The sequence below is a fragment of the Bison bison genome, unplaced genomic scaffold (assembly GCF_000754665.1).
Source record: "Bison bison bison isolate TAMUID 2011002044 unplaced genomic scaffold, Bison_UMD1.0 scf7180017864491, whole genome shotgun sequence".
NCBI classification, from domain to species: domain Eukaryota; kingdom Metazoa; phylum Chordata; class Mammalia; order Artiodactyla; family Bovidae; genus Bison; species Bison bison.
The window spans coordinates 14,444,450-14,461,948 of NW_011495050.1; positions in this window are offsets into that span (position 1 = coordinate 14,444,450).

Sequence of the window (17,499 nt, forward strand, 5' to 3'; positions counted from 1 at the left end):
ATGGGGTCGCTAAGAGTCGGACACGACTGAGAGACTTCACTTTCACTTTTCACTTTCATGCATTGGAGAAAGAAATGGCAACCCACTCCAGTGTCTTGCCTGGAGAATCCCAGGGATGGGGAAGCCTGGTGGGCTGCCGTCTATGGGGTCGCACAGAGTCAGACATGACTGAAGCGACTTAGCAGCAGCAGCAGCAGCAGCAGCAAGCCTTCTTTATGGTCCAACTCTCACATCTATAAATGAGTACTGGAAAAACCATATCACTGACTACACAGAACTTTGTTGGCAAAGTGATGTCTTCACTTCTTAATACGCTGTCTAGGTTTGTCATAGGTTTCCTTCCAAGGAGCAAGCATCTTTTTTTTTTTTTAATCATGACTGTCCACAGTGGTTTTGGAGCTCCCCAAAATAAAACCTTTCACTGCTTCCAATGTTTACCCTTCTATTTGCTATGAAGTGATGGGACCAGATGCCATGATCTTTGTTTTTTGAATGTTGAGTTTTAGGCCAGCTTTTTCACTCTCCTCCTTCACTCTCATCAAAAGCCTCTCTTTCCGCTTCACTTTCACCATTAGAGTGGTATAATCTGCATATCTGATGTTGTTGACATTTCTCCCAGAAATTTTGATTCCAGCTTGATTCACCCAGTCTGGCATTTCACTTGATGTATTCTGCATATAAGTTAAATAAGCAGGGTGACAATACACAGCCTTATGGTGTGTAACAATTTGGAACAAATTTGGGAAACAACTGGGAAACAATTTGGAACCAGTTCATTGCTCCATGTCTGATTCTAATTGTTGCTTCTTGACCCCATTCAGGTTTCCCAGGAGACAGGCAAGGTGGTCTGGTATTCCTGTCTCTTTAAGAATTTTCCATAGTTTGTTGTGATTGATTCACATAGTCAAAGGTTTTAGTCAGTGGAGCAGCAGTAGATGTTTTTTCTTGAACTCACTTGTTTTCTCCATGAAAAATGCAAGTCAAAACTACAATGAGATAACACCTCACACCAGTCAGAACAGGCATCATCAAAAAAAATCTACAAAGAATAAATGCTGGACAAGGTGTGGAGAAAAGGGAACCCTCCTGCACTGGTGCAGGAATATCAGTTGATAGAGCCACTGTGGAGAACAATATGGAGGTTCCTTAAAACACTAAAAACAGAACTACCATATGACCCAGAGACCCCACTACTGGGCATATATTGTGAGAAAACCTTCATTCAAAATGACACATAAACCCCAATATTCATTGCAGCACTATTTACAATAGCAGGAAATGGAAATAACCTAAATGTCCAAAGACAGATGAGTGGATAAAGATGTGGTACATTTATAAAATGGAATACTGAGCCATAATAAGGAATGGAATTGGGTCATTTGTAGAGATGTGGATAGGCCTAGGGTCTGTCATATAGAGTGAAGTAAGTCAGAAACAGAAAAACAAATATATTAATGCATACATGTGGAATCTAAAAAAATGGTACAGATCAACCTATTTCCAGCAGGAATAGAGACACAGACGTAGAGAACAGACTTATGTATATGGGGGAGGGGTGGAGGGAATGGGGCAGGGGGATGAATTGGGAGATTAGGATTGCTATATATATATATACTACCATGTAGAAGACAGATAGCTAGTAAGAACCTGCTATATAGCACAGGTAGCTCAGCTCAGTGCTCTGTGGTGACCTAGACGATTGAGATAGGCATTGGGGGTGGGAGGAAGTGTAAGGTGGAGGGGATGTACATATACACACAGGTGATTCACTTCGTTGTACAGCAGAAACTAACACAATGTTGTAAAGCAATTATACTCCAAAAAAAGAAAAAGCCAAGGCCAACTTGCATAGTCAGAATGAGAAGTATTTCCTCTATTAGTGACATAGAAATACCACCAATTAAAAGGATACATACTAACGCATCATCAACTAGAACAAAGTTAGCTCTTTGACTCAGTTTTTAATTCCTGTAGAGACAGTTATAATTCATTTGATCACTATACCCTACAGCATGTCATTTTACTGAACAAGTGAACCAGATCCTTCAGGCTTTGCTTATAATGGAAATTAGATCCCAGAACCGAAACATATTTACATACTTATCACCAGTTTCAAAACATTGTTGTAACAGGAAGATAATATTAAACAGACTTACAGTTGTGTTTCTCAATGTTGATATTGCTTTTTAATGCTCTCATATGAAAAAATGAGTGCATGAATAATTTCAGATGCTAAATAATAACAGAATTTATTTTAATAAAAAATTAAGAAAATAAGCTAAAAGCTCTGCACATTTACTAGTTAATAAGACCTTATTAGTAAGGTCAGACAATAATTGAATCTAAATAGTTGTTATAATAATCATGAACATTTGTGCTGAGCATAAATAGTTTAAAAATAGGTCATAAAAATTTCTAATCTCTTAAATTTTCTTCACAGCACACAATCACAACATGAAATTGTCTTACAGAGAAATCTTTAAAACTTCTTTTATTATGCATACAGAACAAGTTCTTGGTTGTTAGAGAAAATGTGCAAGGGGCTATTTAAACGGAAAACTTTTTCCATAGACATGATGATAGGATATGCTGACAAGAAAATTTAATATACATCTCTTCTCTATATGACAACTTTTCAAAATCTTTGAGTTGAAGAACAAATAGGTAGATAACAATCTGGAGGCTTTTGATTTATTTAATACATCAGTAAAATGTTTTATTTACGATATGTTTATCAATGCCTTTTCTTAAAATTATCATGATACCAATGCCTTATGTTTTTGCCAAAATGCCCTGAAAATCTTGGCTTGGAGTAGTTTTAGTTTGTATCAAATTTATAGTGACTCAGAGTCTGGGTGCAGATATCTTAGGTGTGGAGAGAGCCAGATTTATCAAGCCAATGATCTTCTGTGATGCACAAGGCCAATCTGTCCTTTTAAGACATATATTTAATTGCTTTGGTGATTTTGATGCTATGCTATCAATGCTTTTTCAGTCATTTAAAATGATCAGCATAAAACATTTCTATTGTACTAACCTCTGCTCTAGGAGATATGTATGAAGGCTTATTCTGTGAAAAGAACCTTCAGAACTATAACCAATATATTCTGTTGAAAACCATATAAAGAATTTTAATATTTTAAAAGAACTGTTAATTAAAAAAAACATTTATATGATCATTTTTTTATCAGTCAATTAATACTTTCCGGATACTCCAATGTTTTTTGAATATTTTTCTTTCTTAACTAAAACATATGATTTGGAAAATGAAATTACTTAAAACAAGTGCTCGAGTTAATCAGTAAGTTGTGAGGGGTCAGGAATTGTGGTGACTGGAAACGGTTTGGGGAAGGAGAATTATTAAAGCACTGTTCCTCAATAACAATAGCATAAAAATATTTAACAAAATGGGAAATATTTATAACATTAAATAAAAGATAAATACAGAATATGTACAATACAATCTAAAAACTAGACCAAAATAAACTAGAACATTAACAATCATGATCTCTAGGTTATGGGAAGGGTGGTTTTTATTTTCTCTATACTATTCAGTGGACATGAGTTTGAGCAAACTCCAGGAGATAGTGAAGGACAGGGAAGCCTTGGTGTGCTGCAGTCCATGAGGTCACAAAGAGTTGGACAGTGACTGAACAACAAACAATATACTACATCTCATTTCTACTACTGTGTAGCAATTAAAAAAATAGACTTAGTTATGTCTTAATTCTACCACTTACTTGGATGAGTCAAATAATCTTTTTAAATCTTCTTTTCTTAACATATGTTAATAAAAAGGAGAGTAATGTCTACCTTATAGGGTTGTTGTGATGCCTCAATGAGACATTCAGAGAAATGCTTAATGCTATGCTTTACCTATAGTAGGTGCACAATAAATTCTAACTAGTATGGTTACATACTTTACTGAAATAGATTAATACATCTACAAAATATTTACCACTTTAAAGTGAAAGTGTTAGTCACTCAGTTGTGTTCGGCTCTTGGCAACCCCATGGAGTGTAGCCTGCCAGGCTCTTCTGTCCATGGAATTCTCCAGGCAAGAAGACTGTAGTTGGTAGCCATTTCCTTCTCAAGGGGATCTTCCTGATCTAGGGATTGAACCTGGGTCTCCCGCATTGCAGGTAGATTCTTTACCATCTGAGCCACCATGGAATCCCCATTCACCACTTTAAAGCATCCTCAAATATGAAGAATATTTTTAATCTAGGTGATATCTAAATAATAAAAGCGACTACCTTAATTCAGGAAAATTATATGCATTTTTAAATTATTCTAAGCCAATACTGTAGATCTATTATACTATATATATGTATATACAATACACAATTTTTTTATGTTGGTATACCAATATACATGGGGCTTCCCTGGTGACTGGGGCTTCCCTGGTGGTTCAGCTGGTAAAGAACCCATCTGCCAATGCAGGAGACACAAGAGACGCAGGTTTCATCCCTGGGTTGGAAGATCCCCTGGAGAAGGAAATGGCAACCCACTCTAATATTCTTGCCTGAAGAATTGCGTGGACAGAGAAGCCTGGCAGGCTACAGTCCATGGGGTTGCAGAGTTGGACACAACTGAGCACACATGCACACTTGTAACAATATACTAATAGTTTATACTATTTCAGAAGCATGCACGTTTGTATGTATGTGTGTTCCTTAATACTAAATATTACATAAAGTTAAAATTACTATCTAAAATTTCTAGTTTTTCATTACAAAGCCAACTCTATAAAATTTAAAAAGTAGTTATAGAAACACATAAGTATATAAATGTTTTAAAATTTCCAAAACTTTAGAAAATCTCTATTTAGACATGAAAAACAATTCTCTCTGTGTTATATTAAATTATAAATAATTCATAAAACTAACCATGAATTATTTATGGTCTTACTGAATATTTTTCAGGATAATAAAATAAGAAGTATGTTCTGGAAATCTAGCTAAGTAGCCAGAATTTTAGTTTCTGTGTGAGCTGAAACTTTGAAAAGAGAAGTTTAAAAGATTGAACTTAGTTTTCAAATTCTGCAACCAGAACACTTAGAAAGTTTATTATTTTTAAAGTAGACTTACCTACTTGGCTATTTAGAGAAGATTGGCCCATATGTGGCTGAGGATAAAATATGAAATTTAAGTTCTCCTCTGCTTTTGATAGCAGAATGGGGCCTCACAGAATTAGAACCAGAAATTATATTACAGTCAGCATCCAACAATCTATCACTCCTGCCACCCATCATCCAGCCATTTATCCATTTATCCATTCCTTCTCTAAATATTATTAATAGTTGAGCTCTTTTAATATGACATGCATTCTGCTAATATGACATGCTTCCTGTTCACAAAGGTGAATAAGAGGGGCAAGGAACCTGATCCCAGGGGACTTACTATCTCTCAGAGGCATCGTTGTTGTTGTTCTTTCCCTAAGTTGTGTCTGACTCTTTGCGACCCCATGGACTACAGTATGCCAGGTTCCTCTGTCTTCCACTATCTCCCAGAGAGTTCAAATTAATGGCCATTTCCAGTGATGCTATTTAACCACCTCATCCTCTGCCACTCCCTTCTCCTTTTGTCTTCAATTTTTCCCAGAATCAGGGCCTTTCTCAATGAGTCACCTCTTTGCATCAGGTGGTCAGAGTTTTGGAGCTTCAGCTTCAGCATCAGCCCTTTGTTGAATCAATATTCAGGTTTGATTTCCTTTAAGATTGACTGGTTTGATCTCCTTGCAATCCAAGGGGATTCTCAAGAGTCTTCTCCAGCACCACAATTTGAAAGTATCGACTCTCGATGCTCAGTCTTCTTTATGGTCCAACTCTCACATTCATACTTGACTATTGGAAAAATCAATAGCATTAACTATATGGACCTTTATCAGCAAAATGATGTCTCTGTTTTTTAATATGCTGTCTAGGTTTGTCATAGGTTTCCTTCCAAAAGTAAGTGTCTTTTAATTTCATGGCTACAGTCACCATCCACAGTGACTTTGGAACCCCAAAAAAGTCTGTCACTGTTTCCATTTTTTCCCCATCTGTCTACCATGAAGTGATGGGACCAGATTCCACAATCTTAAGTTTTTGAATGTTGAGTTTTAAGCTAGCTTTTTCACTCTCCTCTTTAACCTTCATCAAGAAGTTCTTTAATTCCTCTTCACTTTCTGCCATTAGGGTGGTATCATTTGCATATCTGACATTGTTAATTTTTCTCCCAGTAATCTTGATTTCAACTTGTGATTGATCCAGCCTAGCTTTTCACATGAGGTATTCTGAATAGAAGTTACGTAAACAGGGTTACAATACACAGCCTTGACGTATTCGTTTCCCAACTAGGAACCAGTTAGTTGTTCCATGTCCAGTTCTAATGATTGCTTCTTGACCTGAATACAGCTTTCTCGGAAGGCAGGTATGGTGGTCTGGTATTCCCATCTCTTTAAGAATTTTCCACAGTTTGTCATGATCCACACAGTCAAAGGCTTTCAAATAGTCGATGAAGCAGATATAGGTGTTTTTCTGGAATTCCCTTGTTTTCTCCATGATCCAACAGAGTTGGAAAATTTGATCTCTGGTTCCTCTGCCTTTTCTAAACATCTGGAAGTTCCTGGTTCACATACTGCTTGAAGGATTTTGAGCATGACCTTACTAGCATACAAAATGAACACAATAGTACAGCAGTTTGAGCATTCTTTGGCATTGCCTTTCTTTGGGATTGGAATGAAAACTGACCTCTTACAGTCCTGTGGCCGCTCACTGCTGCATTTTCCAAATTTGCTGGCATATTGACTGCAGCACTTTCACAATATCATCTTTTAGGATTTGAAATAACTCAGCTGGAATTCCATCACCTCCACTAGCTCTGTTCATAGTGATGCTCCTAAGGCTCACTTGACGTCAGACTTCAGGATGTCTAGCTCTAGGTGAGCGACCACACCATCATGGTTATCTGGGTCATTAAGATCTTTTTTTGTATAGTTCTTCTGTGTATTCTTGCCACCTTTTCTTAATCTCTTCTGCTTCTGTTAGGTCCTTACTGCTTCTGTCCTTTATCTTGTCCATCCTTGCATGAAATGTTCCCTTGTTAGCTCAAATTTTCTTGAGCAAACAAATGGATATTAAAGATATTAACAGGGTGACATGAAATATATATATATATATATATTTCATATATGTTTGTTTGGGTTGGGGCTAGGATGAAAGATATTTCAGATAGGTTGTCTGAGAAGTTTCTCTGAGCTGTGACCTAAGGGAGAAGACAGAGCCAGCCAGAAAGAGCTGGAGCAAGAACATTCCAGAGAGGGAAAACCATAAGGGTTTGGAGAGTAAACATGATACAATATTAAGTGAAACAGAATGCTAAACAGATTTATTCATACAATGGGCCATAGTTAAAGAAATGTATTGGATTCATGTGCATCAACATGGAGAAATCTCAAAAACACCATGAATGGAGAAAGGAAGATTCAAAATGATATTCCTCAAGATATTTATCTATGAGATTGTTAAAAGCACAAAGGAGATGGTGATGGACAGGGAGGCCTGGCGTGCTGCGATTCATGGGGTCGCAAAGAGTGGGACACAACTGAGCGACTGAACTGAACTGAAAAGCACAAAACATATATGTATTTGTTTATATACATATATATTATAAAGCTTATGTACATAAATGATTGCAGTGTATACCAATTTCAGGATTTTGCTTACTTCCAGGGAAAAAGAGGGAAAAAAATGGAAAGCCGGGCTTTAAAATGCTTGTTTCTTTAAAAGAAATAAATCTGAAGCAAAAAAACTCAAGTCAGAGGATGGTTACAAGTATCAGACTTTTTACTCTTTTCTGTATGTTTAAAAAAATTTGAGGATTAGAAAGTTTAAATAAAGCGTACACAAATCGTCTAACAATAAAACTAAAATCAAATATTGACAGTATAATCTTGATATTCAAAAAGTGAAATGACATATTCTCAAATGTCAATAGTCATTATCTCTGTGTGGTGGGGTTGTCAGTAATTTTTGTTTTCGTTTTTCTTTGCTCCAAATAGCAGTATGCTGCATGGATTAAGAATGTAAGAAAAGATACTGACCACGTGAGAAGTGAGTAGTAAAGAGGTACACTGTGGAGGAAGAATGAATAACTTATAGCCATTCTGTCATTTTGGTTGTTGGGACAATGCTGTGTAGCTTTACCCCCTAGTACGTTTCACAGTCTTTTTAAAACATGTTTATTCATTTGTTATTTTTCAAATAACTTTACTGAGGTATAATTGATATAAAATGTGCTGCATATATTTAAATCATACAGTTTGATACATTTTAACATATGTATACCTCCCATGAAATCATCACAATCACCTCCTGAACATATAAATCAGCCCCAAACCTTTCCTTATATCTCTTTACCCTCTCTCCCTTTCATCCTCTTCCCTTTTCTGAAACCACTGATCATTTTATAGATTTATACATAAATGGAATCAGAGACCAAGAACTCTGTTTTGGTCTTGCTTCTTTTACTTAGCATCATTATTTTGAGATTTATACATGTTATCACATATGTTAATAGCTCATTACTTTTTATTGATTAATTGTATTCCATTGTATGGATATATCACAATTTGTTTATTCATTTAATTGTTGATGGACATTGGATTGTTTTCAGTTTTTGGCTATTACAAATAAAGCTGCTATAAACATTTATGTGCATGTGTTTGTATGGGTATATTCTTTCTTTTCTCTTGAGTAAATACAATCTATTTTTATTTAATATTTAATACATATTTATATTATAAAGCTTACTTCCAAAGTAGAAGATCTTCCATCTCACTTGAGATTATTCTTTGTTATTTTGAGTTCCCATGGTGAAAATGCTTTCCATTAAATATCCTCAAGTTGATTTACTTAATTAAATTCATCCTTTCCCCATTCATGCTTATATGTGACAAACATCTCTTAGCTATCATTGTGCCTTTGGTCACTACTCTGTTAAACAAACTTCATAGTCAAGATTCTTGATTGTTTTCTTATATGAGTTAGTCCTTTTGGCTTTTTAATCTCATGGATATTCTGATTGATATTTATCAAAATAAATAATATTTGTCTTGTTACAGTGACAAAGCTGATTCTAGAACACATATTTACATTTGAAGGGGAATGGACTTGTTAATCCTTTATCCTATAATTAAACTTAGCTCCTACCTCTAGTACTGGCAAGCTAGCCAATCCTGGGCTTCCCTCCCTGGAGCAGACTTCCAAGTGCACAGATGGAGCAATGCACAAAACACTCTCTCAGCTGCCTGGCAGATCTCAGGAGGAATGGGTCCCATGGAGCATGATGAGATATGTGGTACATTTTTGAAACTCCCCATTCAAATATTTTGTTTCTCTTCCCTTGGGTGAAGAGAAAGAAGTAGTGGAATGTTCATCTAGGTGGAGTCCCTCAACAGAGAAACAGAAGAACATGAAATAAATGTCCCTTCTTCACCCAGTAAGAGTTTCATACAGTTCATGGGGCCCATCACCTTTCAGAGTCAGGTAATGATGAGTTTCCATCTTAAGAAGTGGTTACATGAGTCTATGTTCCTTCATACTATGTCCCTTGAAGTCAGGGTCCTGGTTCTTTCTCTTTTCCTCTCAACTCTAGGTAGAGTACTCAGCACCACAGAGCATGGAGTGACTTTAAAGTGATTTTATTCTTGAATAGAGAGGATATGACAAAGAATAGAGATAGAGGAATGTGTCCTTGGTTGTCCTGCCAGGAGGCAAAGCGCTAATCTTAACAAAACATTCCTCTGCTTTCAAAGCTTTCCCTTGGCACTGGAGGGAACCTTTCACTTACTTTTACATTCATTGAGAACTTCCAAGAAGGAGCGTGTTTCTTTTTCCTTTGCACGTGAAGATAGCATTCCTGTTTCATATGACTCTTTCTAAACGGAGACAAGAAGATATAAAGGTTTAAAATGTGCCAATTTCAATGTGTGAAGCTTTCATGAATTTGTCCTGCTAAAGTAGTTGATATCAATAGATTGCAAGTCCACTCGATTCCAGAGAAAGGATGCTTGTCTGTTAAGAAAGCACTTCTCTGTATTGAGCCATTTTACTTCAGCTTTATCTTAATCATGTTCCAGCACCAAAATTTTATCAATATAAGAAAGTTTTTAATCCTAAAAAATGCTTTAAAAAGAAACAGGAAAAGAATCAGTGTTTTGATTAGAGGTTACTTGGAATTTTCCCTTGTGAAGCTATGATCTTCAAGTTTGGAAATTTTGGTATTATCTATCATGCAAGGATAAGTATGTGGATTATTTCTATCCCTTGAGGATCAAATGAGAAAAGATAAATATTACTGTGATACATCGATTTGTGTCAATTGAAGAATAGGAGTGTGGAGGAGAAGTTAAATTCGTGTTATAATTACAATCCATTTTACATGTTATGTAGGTAGAGAGAAAACCTGATCATTTTGATTTAAAAAGCACCTTTCCTTCAATTTTTTGCATAAGTTTTAAAATGTTTTATCTCTGCTAATATCCTGAATTTTATTCAATAAAGAAATGTGATTTTCATGTTTATGATAACCACTATTAGGGACCAAAATAGTGTTATGGGTTCCTGTGAGTATAAAATGGCTATTACATCCATCTACCAAAGTATTCCACATTTTGTTTCTGAGGTAAATAGTCTCATCTGGGTCATGACATTCATACAAAAATAAAGTTCTGCACTATGTCTCCTAATGTCATATTATGCTTTTTCTAGGGAAGAAAAATCACAACTTGATATATGTTAGTTCACTCATCAATTAAATGAGCTTCATGTAAAATGCTTCAGTAAGTTCTAATTGCTCATTTATAAAGCAGTCTCTAGCAAAAGTGACATTTCAGATGATAGGCATTAATGACTTACTAGGAATACAAAAAAAGTATTCTGATACAAATCTCAGGTTTTCCCCAGAAAAAGAAATATGATCTGTTATAATGTTTTCCAATACTCATTAATTGTTTTAACTACAGGAAAACATTGATGTGGATAATTCAGCCACTTATGTCATGGGTACTTCCCCAGGCCAATTAAGCCTGGGAATTTAGTTAGGATACAAAGTAATCAGAAGTCTATTTTCCTGTGGTAGTGTCCCATCTTCTTCTCCAGGGTCTTAGTTGCTTCTAGCAACCAGATGATTCAAATTAACCCTGGTTCCCAGCTCATGCCCAGAGAGACCACATGCCACAATCCCAACAACCTCCCAAACCCTGTGGCTATTAAAGAGGTTCCCCTGAACAGTTGGGATGCTTCTTCCTCTTCATTTCTACCACTGACATTCTTACTCTTCCCTGATGAGTACTCTTTTTTTTTTTTCTTCCCATGGGGGAAATACGTACTTTTGAGCAAGAACAGATCAGATCTCAGGAGATTTATTTGAAGTTAGATACTGATTTTAAGATCTGACAACTATATTACATGAGGATAGATGAGTCACTTGTTAATGTCTCAGCCCACGCAAGTGTATCAAAATTGGTTGCTATTTGCTGTTCTGATAGAGGCAGAGACTGCATGGGAACAAGGTATTTTTGTGAGCCATTGGAACTTCTATATCCCTGAGAAGGTAGAGATATTTTAGTTGGTTGTTAACCTGAATCCAGGTCATTAGTTAGGAGACATAGCTATGCGGGCAAACAGGAAACATTACTCTGCTTTACTTTTAAACTGGTGCAACTAATACCTGAAGGTAATAACCTGACAAATAGTTAATATGTATTTATATCGTGAGAGAAACTTCTACTCATGTTATGCAATAAATTTACTGCTAATGCCCTTCATGAGGGAGTAATGACAAAGGGTTGATCCTCCATGACTTGCCACAAATGTAAACTTTTCTAATGAACTCATCTGTCTCTCAGATACGAATCCTTTAAACATTGTTTTTGCTATCTAAACCTTAGATTCAGTGCATAATAGATTTTTGTTATAGCAAACTATTTTCGCTCAATTTTTTATCACTTTTTTCTGCTACTAATAATATATAAAACATTAAGCACACCATTGAGGAAAGTCATACTTTTAAATTGTTCTTGAAAGATTGGCATTGTATTGTTTCCCTTTGTCCTCTCCTTCACATTCCTTTGGTTACTCTATCTAAATATGCTCTTTTAAAAAAAAAAAAAAAAAACAAAAAACTGAAGTAGAGTTGATGTGAATTTTTTTAACTTAAAATTTTTCTTATTGAAGTATAGTTGGTAAAATATTCTTTTTTTTTTTTTTGGTAAAATATTCTTAACTGCACATATAGTTGGCTCTCTGTATTCTCAAATTCAAATCCATGGATTATACCAACTGCAGCTCAAAAACAATAAAAATAAAGTTCCAGAAAGTTCCAAAAACCAAAACTTAAAATTGCCACAGTTATGCAACCAATTACATAGTATTTACAGCTATTTATATAGCATTTTTTACTGTATTAGCTATTATTTAAGTAATCCAGAGGTGATTTAAAGTATGTGGGAGGATGTACATAGGTTATACGCAAATACTATGGCCATTTTATACAAAGGACTTGAGCATCCAGAGAGTGTTGGAGACTTCAGTATTCAAGGAGTTCTGGAACCAACTCCCCCTGCCCCTACCCCAGATACTCAAAGACAGCTGCATTTCTTAACATTCATTGAACGTCAACAGTACCCTTAAGTATATCCCCAGCTCTTAGCACTCTCCCTGGCACACCCTATGTGATCCATAAATATTTGCTGCATTTTATTGAAGCATAATCTAAACATGGAATTCTAGCAAATTTGTAAATAGACAAAAGTCAATCTCTTTTTTAAAAAATCCAAATATTTATTTAAATATGCTTACTTATTTATAGCGCATTTTTGGAAGTAGTCTAAGTAAATATCTCTAAACAAAAATTTAGAAACATCAACCAATTTTAGTTCTTCTACCACTTAGCCTTCAATCAATGCAAATGCAATACAATTTCATGACAGTCATGCTGAATGAATCTGATTCACTTGTAGGCACACATTTACTTAAATGAAACTTAGGAGAATGTGACTAAAGTTATTTTATTTGAATTTATTTGAAACTAGTGTGAATTCTATTTAGTTTTAAGATCAAACATTTGGATGCTCTGATTTTTCTGTCATGTACACATGCCATTTTTTATTTGCACATACTATTTTTTTCTCTTAGCTAAAACCAGAAATGGAAAAGGCAAAAATACCGTGAGAACAGTGGTTTTCTTGTGGTATTTCCAGCTCATTGGAAGTGGAGTATACTGGAAATCACGGGAGACAGGCCTTTCCCAGGGGGCTCTAAGTCCAGTGATGCTAATCCAAGATATTTGGTTTATTTAAAGCAGTCCTTTTAGGCTCATCTATCACTAATCTCAAGACCCTGAACAAAACCCTTAGCAGTCCAAGCAATTATACACACACTCTGGCAGTCTTTTTTCTCTATATGGAGTTATTGTCCAAAAACACACTTTCCTTTCAACAAATGTGTAACAGATTTTCATAACTCTGAAAGATGGATCTCCAAGTATGGGTTTTATTTTCACGTCCTGTGTGGAGGTTTGGACCACTTTTTCTGATAGCAGGATGGAAAACAAACTACCTTTTAAATAATCAATTCTTTACCTTCCGCTTTCAATTTAGGTGGTATGATATGATACCACCACCACTAACTCTAGGCCAGGACATGCAAAATAATTTGAAATACCAGGGTTTCTCAGCCACCAAATTTCAATTTTTTTATAAAAAGTATACTTTTCTTTTGGCCAAAGAGGCAACTGAAGGACAAAAATATGTAGATAATAAGAAGGAAATTGAATTTGTTTCCGTAAACATATCCCAAACACTTGCTCTGTGGCAAGTTCTGAGGATTCTAAAATGAACACACAAAAGTAGGTGACACTTAGGGATGCTGATTGTTTTCCATGTAAGGGAAGACCGTAACAATAACACTATAAAGAAAATACTAGTATTGCCCCTATTTTACAGAGACCACTGGGGTGCAGAGAAGTCAGTTAACCTGCTTAAAGTCACATGGGTAGAAAATGATAGCACTGAGATGAAATCCATGTAGACCATTTTTAGAAACTAAGATTTTAATAATTTAGTCTCAAAATATTAACATTTTAAGGTAAAGGCAGTGCACAATATAACAGGAACAGTAGTTAAAGTACAATAGAGATACAAAGTAACAATCTGAGGGGTGAGGATAGAGGAGAAAGTCAGGGAGGCTTCAAAGAAGAAATCATATTTGGATAGAGGTAGAAAGGTGGAAATGGAGTTCACCGCATAGAACAGCTTGGCAGGATGACAGGATGGAGAAACTCAAGAACAGCACATGAAAAACAGATACATGAAATAGTAGGATGACATTCTAGACTCACAAATGATCTGATATTACTGAAAAATAAGGCATTGATGTGGCAGAAAGTGAGTCTAGAGATACAGGCAAGTACTACTTCAAAGGAGAGCTCATAGAGATGACAAACCTAGACAGTATATTAAAAAGCAGAGACATCACTTTGCTGACAAAGGTCCATATAGTTAAAGCTATAGTTTCTCCAGTAGTCATGTATGGATGTGAGAGTTGGACCATAAATAAGGTTGGGCACGAAAGAATTGATGCTTTCAAACTGTGGTGCTGGAGAAGATTCTTGAGAGTCCCTTGGACAGCAAGGAGATAATGGGAGAAAGTGAAGAGGAATTAAAGAGCCTCTTGATGAAGGTGAAAGAGAGTGAAAAAGCTGGCTTAAAACTCAACGTTCAAAAAATGAAGATCATGGCATCTGGTCCCATCATTTCATAGCATATAAACAGGGAAACAGTGACAGACTTTATTTTCTTGGGCTCCAAAGTCATTGTGGATGGTGACTGCAGCCATGAAATTAAAAGACTCTTGCTTTTTGGAAGAAAAGCTATGACAAACCTAGACAGTATAGCAAAAAGCAAAGACATTACTTTGCCTACAAAGGTCCATATAGTCAAAGCTATGGTTTTTCTAATAGTCATGTATGGATATGAGATCTGGACAATAAAAAATGCTGAGCACCAAAAAATTGATGCCTTCGAACTATGGTGCTAGAGAAGACTCTTGAGACTCCCTTGGACAGCAGGAAGATCAAACCAGTCTATCCTAAAGGAAATCGACTCTGAATATTCATTGGAAGGCCTGACGCTGAAGCTGAAGCTCTAATACTTTGGTCACTTGATGTGAACAGCTGACTCACTGGAAAAGACCCTGATGCTGGGAAAGATTGAAGGCAGGAGAAGGGGATGCTGGAGGATGAGACGGTTGGATGCCATCACCGACTCAACGGACATGAGTTTGAGCAAACTCCTGAAGATGGGAAGCCTGATGTGCTACAGTCCATGGGGTTGCACCATCTAGCAACTGAACAATAGATAGATAGAAGCCTCCCTGGTGGCTCAGTGGTAAAGAATTTGCCGGCAATGCAGGAAACTTGGGTTCAATCCTTGAGATGGGAAGATCCCCTGGAGAAGGAGAAGGCCTGGAAAATCTCATGGACAGTGTTCTTGCCTGGAAAATCTCATGGACAGTGTTCTTGCCTGGAAAATCTCATGGACAGAGGAGCCTGGTGGGCTACAGTTCATGGGGTTGCAAAAGAGTCAGACACAAATTAGCAAATAAACAGCAACAATGACATAGATAAAGAAAAATTCTGAGGCTGTGGCACTGTAATCCATGTAATCCAAAGTCCTCATGTCAGAAGCCTAGTTTAAATTTTATGCAAATTTACTTTCTATTATATACTATAATGTGCTTATTTTAATATGTAAATTATTGTTTTAAATTATTTCTCACTGAAGAAAATCAATGTTTTAGAATTATTTACATGCTTTATCTGTGACAAAGTCCTCTGTGGTTGAGAAGTCCAGCTGAAGATGTTGGTGGGGGAGAGGAAAAGCAATGATATAATCATATTTGCCTCTCTGACAATACTAAGGGGACAGAGAAAGAAGAGGAAAATACTTCAGATCAGATTAGAATTGATCTGAATTAGAATTAGATCAGATTAGGCTGGCCACACCAAGGCAACGACAGTAGTGATGAAGAAAGAGGGGTGACTTTAGAAACATTTGTTAGAACATATTAGCTAGTTATCAAATGGATGCAAGGGGTAAAGAAGAAGACCAGAGGCTACCAATCAATTAATGACAGGGCAATCTCATGAACTGAGATGGAGAATTTAGGAAGGTTTTCCAACAATTTTCAAGAATTTCATTACAAGGAAGTCTTAAGACACAGACCCTAAATCCATGACAATTAAGAATACGGTACAGTAAGCATGGAAAATGGTGTAGAGTTTCCTCAAAAAACTAAAAATAGAATTACTACATTGTTGAGCTATTCCACTTCTGGGTATATACCCAAAAGAACTGAAGCAGAAACTCAAACAGATATCTGTACACTGATGTTCATAGTAGCATCATTCCCAACAGTCAAAAGTTTGAAACAACCCGAGTGTACACCCACAGATTAATGGATAGACAAAATATGGTACATTCATACGATGAAACATCATTCAGCTTTAAAAAGGCTTAAGACTTAAAAGGGCTTCCTGGGTATTGCTAGTGGTAAAGAATCTGCCTGCCAATGCAGGAGACTCAAGAGACATCACTTTGATCCCTGGGTAGGGAAGATACTCTGGAGTAGGAAATCGCAACTCACTCCAGAATTCTTGCCTGGGAAATTCCACAGACAGAGGAGCCTGGCAGGTTACAGTCCATGGGCTGCAAAGAGTTGGACATGACCAAACACACATAAGACTTCAAAAGCTTTAAAGTTCTCACTTCAGTTCAGTTGCTCAGTCATGTCTGACTCTTTGAGACCCCATGAGGCGCAACACACCTTTCACTTTTTAAATGTCTGAGGTATGAGACTGTGATAAAATTTTTGAAAAGTCAGCTTTCCCGAAATTGTTTATTAAATGATTGACTACTTCCCTATGAGTTGATGATGATTCTTTATTGTGACTTAATTTCATATTTATCAGTTCAGTTCAGTTCAGTCTCTCAGTCGTGTCTGACTCTCTGAGACCCCATGAATCGCAGCACGCCAGGCCTCCCTGTCCATCACCAACTCCCGGAGTTCACTCAGACTCATGTCCATCGAGTCAGTGATGCCATCCAGCCATCTCATCCTCTGTTGTCCTCTTCTCCTCCTGCCCCCAATCCCTCCCAGCATCAGAGTCTTTTCCAATGAGTCAACTCTTCGCATGAGGCAGCCAAAGTACTGGAGTTTCAGCTGTAGCATCATTCTTTCCAAAGAAATCCCAGGTCTGATCTCCTTCAGAATGGACTGGTTGGATTTCCTTGCAGTCCAAGAGACTCTCAAGAGCCTTCACCAACACCACAGTTCAAAAGCATCAATTCTTCGGCGCTCAGCCTTCTTAACAGTCCAACTCTCACATCCATACATGACCACAGGAAAAACCATAGCCTTGACTAGATGGACCTTGGTTGGCAAAGTAATGTCTC